Here is a 12,253-nt window from a genome sequence, read left to right as displayed (position 1 = left end):
CAAAATATTAAGTATGAAATGTGAACTATTGTACATTGACCGGCGAGAGACGATAGCTTGGGCACTTTATTTCTGCTCTCTCTGGTGGTAAACACTTGCGTCATCCCCCAGTGGTCCTTCATCCACAAATACCTCACACATGTCCACAATATTAAAATCGGGATCAATTTTGTATCCGTGTAGAAAGTACATGACCTCATTGCAAAGAACGTTTTGTTTTGCACCTGTTTTGTATGCAGTCGCGTCTTTTGTAACCAAAACAGAATTAGTGTCAATGCAGAAATCTCGGAACAGATCCTTTTTAAGTTTGTCAAAGGCGGGGATTTGCATGCGCGGTTCATTGGCATTAGCCTTTCCATTAAGCGGTTTAATAATAAATATTCATACAGCTGATATTGCTGAACGCCAGGTAATTTGAAAGCTTGTCAAGACCACATTATAATGAGACATTCATTAGACCTTTAATTGACTCTGTTTATAGTTTAAGTGCTTCAGCGACGATTAAAATTGCTTATTTCATTAACCTAAAACCGAATGTTATTTATAGTTTCTATATTTGATGGTTGATAATTGCTCAATCTTTAATTTCTTAATTAACCTTAAATTCATTTTTTTTATAGAACAGGGGGCAAACGGGCAGGAGGCTCACCTAATGTTAAGTGATACCGCCGCCCATGGATACTCTCAATGCAAGAGGGCTCGCGAGTGCTTTGCCAGCCTTTTAAAAACTGCACTTAGTACAAAAAGAGTTTTCAAGTGACATAAGAAGCTTTAAGGCAGACCAGTATGGCAAAAGCATAATAAAGCGCCTAGGAGTGAAGAGTTCGGTTTTAATTAAACCAAAAAGAATGAAATGTACATTTCTTAGGAGCGACTATAATAATCCTTTTGACCAGAACATATGCGGTGCCTCAAAATATGAAAATAAACGTTGGTGCGGAGCAGAGGCAAATTACGAGTCATTTGCAAAACAAAGAGCAACGGAGGAAGCCGAAATAAAAATATTTACGCAGCAAATTGTGAGTCACAGCTTTGTTTAAGGAGAATAACCTTCTTTACTAAAATAAGTAAAACCTATATTATGTATAATTACGTTCCTTGACTTGCGATGTCCTTTTAAATGTTCTTGAGTGACCGCCTCCGCTCAGTTTTATATTTGTTGCTGTGCAACAATGACTAAGTTGCAAGAGATTGCCGATCTACAAAATAAAATATTTAACCTGTTTGAAGTCCAGTTGTATGCTTCCCATGGGCCATGGTGCATAGAACACAAAATAAACATTTGTTCCCCGAAATTCTAAATTTAAAGTAAACCAATTAAGTTGATGTTCATAAGTGTACTTGGATACCTACGTATACGAAACTTAATATATATGAATTAAGTTATTTTGAGTTTGAGTAAATCTAGTCCAAGTATAAAAATTCCATTAATAAACATAGATTCGACAATTAAATATATTTAGACATGTTAATACATAACATATAAACAAAAAAAGGCATAGAAATAAGTATTATATTGTTTAGTCTACGCCTACCAATAGAAACAATTATTCTTTTGCCAGGAATCGAGCCCAGGACTTCATGACTATACATTTCCTAGGTTAACTTAATCATCATTATCTATAATAGACCCGATAGAAACTGTCTTGTTTTACGTATAAGATAAAAATAAATCTCTTTAAAATCTGTCCAGTCGTTTAGGAGGAGTTTAATTACCAACCCACGCACCGAATATATAGATATAATGATATGTTCCATATCTCGAAGTATATGTGTAAATGCGAGTAAAGTGAGTGATGCTGGCGAATAATTTGCATAGTACATAGTGCACACAATCACACGGCATCCGCACATGATATCTCAATGGGAGACTGAGTCACTCAATGAACGCTCTTAATTGATCTAAACTATTCTTAATACATATCTCATCTGATGACGATATCCTTGAGTAAATAACTTCCATTGTAACAGTTAACGAAGCAGACAATGGTGAATGAAAGGAATTTATACAATCAGCCTGTGTTCCAAGATTTTATTATTAACGAGTACTGTCCCAATTAACATTTAACATTTAAAATATAATTCTGATTTGTAAACACGGGCCATAGGAACCCTACAAATTCCTGTCTCGTTTACCTCGTTCTATATACACTATAGTATATAGAAACGATGATTAAGTTATGGACATGTTCTGTCAGTTTACAGCTTTCTCACTAATAAACATTACATATGATACACTTTAGATAAATCCGTCTCCTAATATTTGTTTTCTTAATATTGTTGTCATAACTTACGTTCAATTAAGGATTTTATATGAAAATAAATAAATGTCTTAATTTTAATGTGTGTGTACTCTCCAAATACTCCGCAGGACGATATAACACGGCTGCCAAGAACAAAAGACTGCTTAACAGTACCTAGCTAAAATCTACAATATCAATTAAAATTTAATATCTTCCAACTGATCTTAATATTATTATTTGGCTTATTAAATGCAATACCCAACACTAAAATTCTTAACATTCAAAGCTATGTTGTCGTCAGAGGTATTATACGTACGTAAATGGTATATATATATATAAACCGGATGATTAAACACTACTATGTACCTATTTCTTTTTATAACTTTTTGTATGACATTTACAGCATATTCTATAAAGATGACTCTTAACTTACTCCCGAATTAATCCACAATCTTATATTGAAAACTATCTGAGATCAGACCGTGACATCTGCATCCCAATAACCAAACCCTACGGCACTTTTATCAATATTTGGATTAAGATGTCCATCACAAATGGTTAAAATTAGATTGAGATAGGTTATTGGGTTTGGGCGCTACTCGTATTGTTTAACATTATTTAAGTTCGCCTCTGGAACTTTTACTCCCATAGCTTCTTCTTCTTCTTTTTCTTTTTCTACCTGTCGTACCAAACATAGGACAGTTGTTAGTCGGTCAGAACATGTAACGCCGTCTCTTCAGTTGTATTGCTACAGGACAGGCAGCACTGTTTTTTTGTTACCATACACTATCATGATTGAGTGATGATTTATAATCTATCATGAGTAGATCGACCTCTGAAATACTTTAGATAATAATTTATCTATAGGTATCGTTTATATTGATAAGAGTCTGTGACGTAAATCTTGATAAGGTGTCGATTGTGGTAAACAATAAGCGCCTTTAGATAATAAACAAATTCGAAGTCTGTTTTAATTTGGGTTTCTAACATAATTCCCTCAATGCGAAAGTGAGTACCTATTATATTAACTTTTCATTTCTTTATTATTATAAAACATATTAATAATACTTAAACACTCACATGTCATCAACAGGAAATGCAAGTATCTATAATAATAATTTATGGCAAGAATATGATACAAAAATGTGTAAGGTGGTACAATCGTTAGTTCTCATATTCTGCCATACAATGGCCTAAAGGAATTTAACATTATTAGTTACATATTAGTTATTTGAATTGGGCAATTGTTTGTATCGTACCTATCATATCATATATTATTAAATTTATATCAACTACAATGTCTCACGCAAATAATCATTTATTGAATAATACATTTTTTTTTAAAAGTAATACACCAAGTTGTTCACCAACAAATATTATGTTGTTTTCGAGTTCAAAACAACATAATATTCGCGACATCGACACTTTGTAAATTTTTCGAGATTTATGCGTCGCCTCAGTTTCTATATTTGTCTTCAGACCAATACATATAATAACGAGTATGTGTGAAAGAGTGACATGATAACACAGGAGTATGAAGTGTTTATGAGAGGCAGAATGTACGCACAGCATTAGTAGTACTAGTAGTAGTAGAAAAATGTTTTAATACAAGAAACTTGTTACCTTTATTTTTTATTTTATTCAATACATTCTCCACATTGACGGAAACGTGAATTCGTTCATTGTCAAATCGAGATTACCAACTATGGATTTTCCAATTCATTAGCCTACATTTTACTTTCTGAGAACTATCGTTCACGTACTCGAATAGTTTGCAGGAAACGACTATATTTAGGACACCATCTGCTACACGTCCGCTTCACTTTCCATAAAATTACCTAAAGCAGGTGAAACACGTCGAAAGACTGAAAGCAGACATATTATACAGGATAGGTAAATTTCACATTCAAAAAAATGTATCCGCTAGCAGAAAAAAATATCCAGTTTGGGGCATGTAAGTAATAAAATATTGCTGCTTCATATATGCGAGCGATTCTTACCTACTCGCCTAGATACAATTTTAACATTTGATACCGCCTAAGACGACACCACCGATGTTTCCAGAAAACTAAACCTAGGATGTTCTTGTAAATGGTATCAAATAACTAGAGGCACACCAAATGCGCTTTTGCAAAGGTACGAAACACCTAATAATTCCATAACGATTTGAATTACATATATGTATTACGAGCAAACCAGTAACGAAAGTATTACAATATTCTGCAATCATTTAAACAAAAAATCTTGTACAGATCATCAGATGTCCATAAAATATTTTCATATGATAGAATACAGTATATGTATAAGTCATTCAAAGTCAAAACTTTTCAAATAATATACAAACGAATATATTATATTAAATCCCGAACTGTAACTCTATAAGATCGACTTAATAGTCAAGAGAACGAGAAAGATGTACAGTTTTGTAGGTGACAATTAAAAATGCTGTTACCTTTCTTGAATCAGAAAGTAATAAGAAACAAGGACTGCTTAAGGTTTTTTTTACAGAACAGGGGGCAAACGGGCAGGAGGTTCACCTAATGTTAAGTGATACCGTCGCTCATGGACATGCACATCTCGATGCTAGAGGGCTCGTGAGTGCGTTGCCGGCCTTTTAAGAATAATAGGTAATTTTTTAGTTTGGATTTGTATAAAATAAAAACCAACACTCGCTCGATGCCACTTTTCCCAATGTTCAGTTTATAACGACTTTAAGAAGCTGTTTATCTAAAATGTGCATTATTACCGACATATTCAGGACAACAGGACATTACGTTGTCCAACTTAAATAAAATAAATAATTATAGCTATTAAGGAAAATTTCGTGTTTATTTTAGCTCGGTTCTCATTTTGTTACAATATCACGTTTAGTCTAAATGCCTTAAATGTTACTCGATGTAGGACACATGTGTACGTAATTGCAACTACAATTTATCAATACTCGATAGTGGTTCTTGATGTCAACATGTTGTGGAAATTTTCCGATTGTATAAATATTTCCTTTTGGGACATTTTTGCAATCCATTTATACACCAATACCGAGTTAGAGATCCATTTTATTATATTATAACAACTGTTGCGTCTCTTCCTGTCAAATCATGCATACGATGTGATGAAAAGAGACAGAAAAGTACTTAATTTGACTGTAACCTATTATGAATATATCAAAAAATTTCGCTATATTGATTCTCATGCGTGGCTTTAAATTTCAAAAGCATATCTTTTCATTCTGGAAATCAACTGAGCCTCTGACCTAAGCATACCATACGGAATTAATGTAAGAAAATTAACCTAATGTGGTATGGGCCAGATTTATTTGTATGATATACCAGTATTTATTAACTGTTTTGAGGTAAGCTTTTACTTTTAAATGTTACAGAAAATCTATCTTAAATTATACGTTGAAAACTAAAAGTCTATGATTATATCACAGAAAATAAATTGCTTCATCACGATTGTAAAAGAAGCGTTTTAAAAACATTCAAATAACATATTTTATTTAGGAATACAGGAAAGATAAGTTCTCACTAGGTTTACACATAACTAATTAAATTCGCATCTGCTAGAGGGCAGCACATAAAACAGAACTTTAGTACTACTTGAAGTAAAGTTAATTTCTAATTTAAACCAACCAGACAGCTTAAATTACCATAAAATATGATTATTGTTAGTGCTTTGCTAATCCCTGTTTTAAGAATGTTCCTACGGTATTTTCTAATGAAACCCTATTTAATGGAAAGCTTTAAGCTTTTAACGAAGGATAGGTTTCTTGGTTTAAGCAATACAACAAACACGGTTCTGAAGGCTTGAACAGTGCTCAAATCGGTCAACTAGCCCTAGTTTAAATTAAATTGTTGGAAGAACTGTCGCTCATATGCATTTGAAAAAAATATATATTGTGGGTTGAAGCTTACTGTATCGATTGATAAAATCAAAAAAGATAAAAGCAATACCAATTTCCCAAAAAAAAATTTACCATCGAACCGTAGATTAGACATAAATTACAAATTCGCTCCAAAACGGTTTATGCGATTTATTTTAATCTTACACGTATTATTAGATATAGCATATATTATTATTTTGATAAAAAAAAATTTGTATTAATTCGTTTCCTGGGCATGGAAAGTAATAAAAGGTAAATAAACTCAAGCGCAATGGGCTTCCCTCCGCAATTTCACACCCGCGAGCCCTGCATGCGGCTTGTCTTCAGTCCACCTCAACGCTTTGCGACGGGAGGACTACGCTTGTGTGTAGAAGCCAATAATAATTAAATATTTGCGTATTTTAGTTTTTACCCGCGGATTTTTTTAGAAATGCCAAAATATAAAAAGAAATATCAAGTGAGGCGAGGACATGAACTTCGGAAATTATTGTATGTTATAAGTATATGTATATAAGTACCTACCCAAACAAAACTCAAATTTAGAGTTGTCAAGTTTCAAGTGCAACTTGTACAACCAAGTAAAATAAGTTGCTGAACCTGATACCTGATGGAATCTGAAAGTGGGTACTGGATCTCGAGGATGGTAAGCAGTAGACATACCGTCATTGAGCTCGTTGTAATCAGCTCAGCGAGACGATACTAGAAATGTGACTAAATGAACCTGATGATGGACTCCGAAGGTGGGTACTGGGTCTCGAGGATGGCAAGCAGTAAACATACCGTCATTGAGCTCGTTGTAATCAGCTCAGCGAGACGATACTAAAAATGTGACTATATGAACCTGATGATGGACTCCGAAGGTGGGTACAGAGTCTCGAGGATGATAAGCATTTGACATACCATCATTGAGCTCGTTGTAATCAGCTTAGCGAAACGATACTAGAAATGTGACTATATGAACCTGATGATGGACTCCGAAGGTGGATACTGAGTCTCGAGGATGGTAAACAGTAGACATACCGTCATTGAGCTCGTTGTAATCAGCTCAGCGAGACGATACAAGAAATTTGACTATATGAACCTGATAATGGTCTCCGAAGGTGGGGACCGGATCTCGAGGATAGTAAGCAGTAGACATGCCGTCATTGAGCTCGTTGTAATCAGCTCAGCAAGACGATACTAGAAATGTGACTATATGAACCTGATGATGAACTCCGAAGGTGGGTACTGGATCTCGAGGATGGTAAGCAGTAGACATACCGTCATTGAGCTCGTTGTAATCAGCTTAGCGAAACGATACTAGAAATGTGACTATATGAACCTGATGATGGACTCCGAAGGTGGATACTGAGTCTCGAGGATGGTAAACAGTAGACATACCGTCATTGAGCTCGTTGTAATCAGCTCAGCGAGACGATACAAGAAATTTTACTATATGAACCTGATAATGGTCTCCGAAGGTGGGGACCGGATCTCGAGGATGGTAAACAGTAGACATACCGTCATTGAGCTCGTTGTAATCAGCTGAGCGAGACGATACAAGAAATTTGACTATATGAACCTGATAATGGTCTCCGAAGGTGGGGACCGGATCCCGAGGATGGTAAGCAGTAGACATGCCGTCATTGAGCTCGTTGTAATCAGCTCAGCGAGACGATACTAGAAATGTGTTATATGAACCTGATGGTGGACTCCGAAGGTGGGTACTGGGTCTGATTGACTCTGATTTCATTTTCGGGCTTAGATATAACATGCTGCACTCGTAGGTTTCAGAACCAAGAAAAATATTTAAAATTTCAACTGGAAGACGAATCGTTGAAATTGATTATTTTTTCAATAAACTCAAAGAAATATAGTGGTATTATAGTAAATATTACCTAATATTTATTTAATATTAAATATTAATAAGTTCATATAGTCACATTTCTAGTATCGTCTCGCTGAGCTGATTACAACGAGCTCAATGACGGTATGTCTACTGCTAACCATCCTCGAGATCCAGTACCCACCTTTGGAGTCCATTATCAGGTTCATATAGTCACATTTCTAGTATCGTCTCGCTGAGCTGATTACAAGGAGCTCAATGATGGTATGTCAAATGCTTATCATCCTCGTGACTCTGTACCCACCTTCGGAGTCCATCATCAGGTTCATATCGTCACATTTTTATTATCGTCTCGCTGAACTGATTACAACGAGCTCAATGACGGTATGTTTACTGCTTGCCATCCTCGAGACCCAGTACCGACCTTCGGAGTCCATCATCAGGTTCATTTAGTCACATTTCTAGTATCGTCTCGCTGAGCTGATTACAACGAGCTCAATGACGGTATGTCTGCTGCTTACCATCCTCGAGATCCACTACTCACCTTCGGAGTCCATCATCAGGTTCATATAGTCACATTTCTAGTATCGTTTCGCTGAGCTGATTACAACGAGCTCAATGACGGTATGTCTACTGTTTACCATCCTCGAGACTCAGTATCCACCTTCGGAGTCCATCATCAGGTTCATATAGTCACATTTCTAGTATCGTTTCGCTAAGTTGATTACAACGAGCTCAATGATGGTATGTCAAATGCTTATCATCCTCGTGACTCTGTACCCACCTTCGGAGTCCATCATCAGGTTCATATCGTCACATTTTTATTATCGTCTCGCTGAACTGATTACAACGAGCTCAATGACGGTATGTTTACTGCTTGCCATCCTCGAGACCCAGTACCGACCTTCGGAGTCCATCATCAGGTTCATTTAGTCACATTTCTAGTATCGTCTCGCTGAGCTGATTACAACGAGCTCAATGACGGTATGTCTGCTGCTTACCATCCTCGAGATCCACTACTCACCTTCGGAGTCCATCATCAGGTTCATATAGTCACATTTCTAGTATCGTTTCGCTGAGCTGATTACAACGAGCTCAATGACGGTATGTCTACTGTTTACCATCCTCGAGACTCAGTATCCACCTTCGGAGTCCATCATCAGGTTCATATAGTCACATTTCTAGTATCGTTTCGCTAAGTTGATTACAACGAGCTCAATGATGGTATGTCAAATGCTTATCATCCTCGAGACTCTGTACCCACCTTCGGAGTCCATCATCAGGTTCATATAGTCACATTTTTATTATCGTCTCGCTGAGCTGATTACAACGAGCTCAATGACGGTATGTTTACTGCTTGCCATCCTCGAGACCCAGTACCCACCTTCGGAGTCCATCATCAGGTTCATTTAGTTACATTTCTAGTATCGTCTCGCTGAGCTGATTACAACGAGCTCAATGACGGTATGTCTGCTGCTTACCATCCTCGAGATCCAGTACCAACCATCAGAGTCCATCGTCAGCTGATGATGATGACTCGGTTTCGGTATTTTAGCAATACTGACATTAAAAAGTTTTAACCTCAGAACGAATTAAACATGTAAAAAAATCATGTATGTACTAGTTAAATAATTGGCAGCCACCATTTTTTCTAGACCAATATTTATTTGTAAATTTTTATATTTAGCTAATAATTGGTTTCGTATTCACGTAGTTTTGTTAGACTATTCACTATTTTGTTAGACTAGATGGCGTTAGTAAATTATTGTTTGTAGTAGAGGTCAAATCCTCAAAGTCATCGGCGTATGTTAGAGTCTGAATTAGAAAGTTGGAGACCATTAATGTGCAAAGAACGAACATTTTGTTAGAAAATAATACCATAAAAGGAGACTATATAACTAACTGACTGACAACTACTAAAACAAAATCACTTAATGTCAACAATTAAAAAAAATGTTCCATTTATGAACTGTATTATTACATCTCAAAACGATTGTTTGTCGGAATCTACAATGTTGCAGACTTGGGATTACTTTCACTGTTTGTAAGTTATTTATTGCAATCCATTTTTAAAATAGTTCTCCGCAGAAATGACGGTGGTTACCACAATGAACTTTTGTGGTCATCACGACGTTGTCATGCATAATTGTTTCCAATGTTTCCAAGTGATCTCTTTCTAATATACAGCCTGTTCAAAAATTGAAATCACAAATACTTTTGCCGAAGCAACTCCTGGTCCTTCAAGATGCGCTCTAACGCATTTCCAAGTCTTCGGGCAATGTTTGTCCTCTGTTATAAAACACACACTTGTTGATTTAATCTATATATTCACTCAACATAGGTCAGTTGTTTCAACTAAAGCTACAAATGTTTACTGCCGGAGTTATAGAATAAATTGGGTGAATGGTTCAAAATTCATAATTGGAAAAATGACAATCAATTGCTTTTAATAATTCATTAATAATCTAGTCCATTTAAGCAGCTGTGCAAATTGATTCATGAAATTGTAGCACACTGTTTATAAAAGCATTTCTTTAAATTATCGATCCCTCGTCTGAAAATATATGAGTACTTAATAATAATATATTTCTTTCAGATTGTTAATGAATTATGTGTCATGTGTCAAAACAGACGTTTAATTTAGTTATTATATTGAGTGTTTGTTAGTGTATGAAAAAAGACGCGAGTTTTGGCTTTTCGCTTGAATTTTTGAAAACAAGAAGGATTTTTTGTTAGAATTAGATTAATATAATTCTTTTTGAAGAACTTTACCAACAAGCAATTCTTGTTTCTATTTATTTATTAACAAAATAATGCGATTTTATATGAGTAGATCTATCTACTCATATAATAACTAATTAATTAATCTAACATTGATTAGAACCAAGACACACTGAATGTAAATTAATAAACAAAGAATCATTCTCAAAAATGAGACATTCGCCACTTTCCTTAAGACTAGTGTTGCGTGGTATTGGTTTGTTCACACATTTTGAAGGTCTGCGGACAGCCGTATGACCAAGACTACATGCTGTATAACGCCTTTGGTAATAATGCGGGATATAGTGAGCTCATTTGTCACTTGCAGTATCTAAGCTTGTTTCGAGTCGGTCAAGCTTTCATCTCAGAGCTGACTTGGCTTGATGAATATGTGAACGATTACATACTCATCTATACAAGCTAAAGTCATTTCATTGTTAACAATGTGGCGGCATATCAAAGTTTCAATTATTTAAACTTAAATCTTCTTTTTAAATTTAACCAACCAGAGTTTATGTAAGAAAACTTAATTATCTGAATTATATTAATGAATTTGATTAGACCAAATTTGGTCAAGGATTGTTATATTTGCCGGAAAGGTGGATTTAATCAAAATATATTCGTACTCAATTGCATACTCTACATACCGCGATAAAAATATAGTTTTCCATTATTCCTACAATTTATTCTTATATTTTCAAGAGAAAATAGTCTTTAGTTACACTTTTAAACAGAAACTAAGATTTCAATTCTCGAAAAACAATGACCTACAATTAGCCGATTTTTAGTTTAGCTACATGAGATGCGCTAATGACAACCTGCTGCTTCTGTTGGCGTCAAAAAAAAGTTTGTATATACAAACATGTATGCCGATATAAAAATATATTCTTTGACAATGTATATTGTACTTGCTTAAAAGAGCAACCTCTTTATTTTGTAAGGGCTTCTTTTAAGGACAAAGATTCTATTGCACGCATTGTTGGCAAGTTCAACGACCCGCGTTTTAATTGTTCATGCGTGATAAACAACGCTTATTTATTATATTTTGCATGCAATTATAAGGATAATTATTTTACAAAATAAAATTTGTATTTAAACTTATAGACGAAGCTCCCCAAACTTCATATGACAAGATTCTAACAAAGGAAAATTTCTTTAAACAATGTAAGTATACATAACAAACTTTTTTCCTATTTTGTTTACTAACAGGTCATCGTTAAATATATCAGATCATTAATACAGTTAATTGGGGTAAACCCTGATATATTTTTAAATGGTCACGTATTTTTCCTCTCCATTTTTATAAACTAAAGTTTATATTGGTCGCATAGACTTCGATATAAGTACATATATCTACTATAGGATTAGTTTATAATAATGTTTTATGATCATAACTATCTTGTGACCGATAATTCTGCTGTGCTGTCTTTGTTTATCATAGCGATGTGAAAAGATCTTTAGTAATACTATATCTTAATTGCCTCATCACACACATTTATAGAAGTAATACATATTTATACTGTTTATTACTTTTGCTATTAC

This window comes from Pieris rapae, chromosome 3 (assembly GCF_905147795.1).
Source record: "Pieris rapae chromosome 3, ilPieRapa1.1, whole genome shotgun sequence".
Lineage (NCBI taxonomy): Eukaryota > Metazoa > Arthropoda > Insecta > Lepidoptera > Pieridae > Pieris > Pieris rapae.
This window is presented reverse-complemented; position numbering follows the sequence as displayed.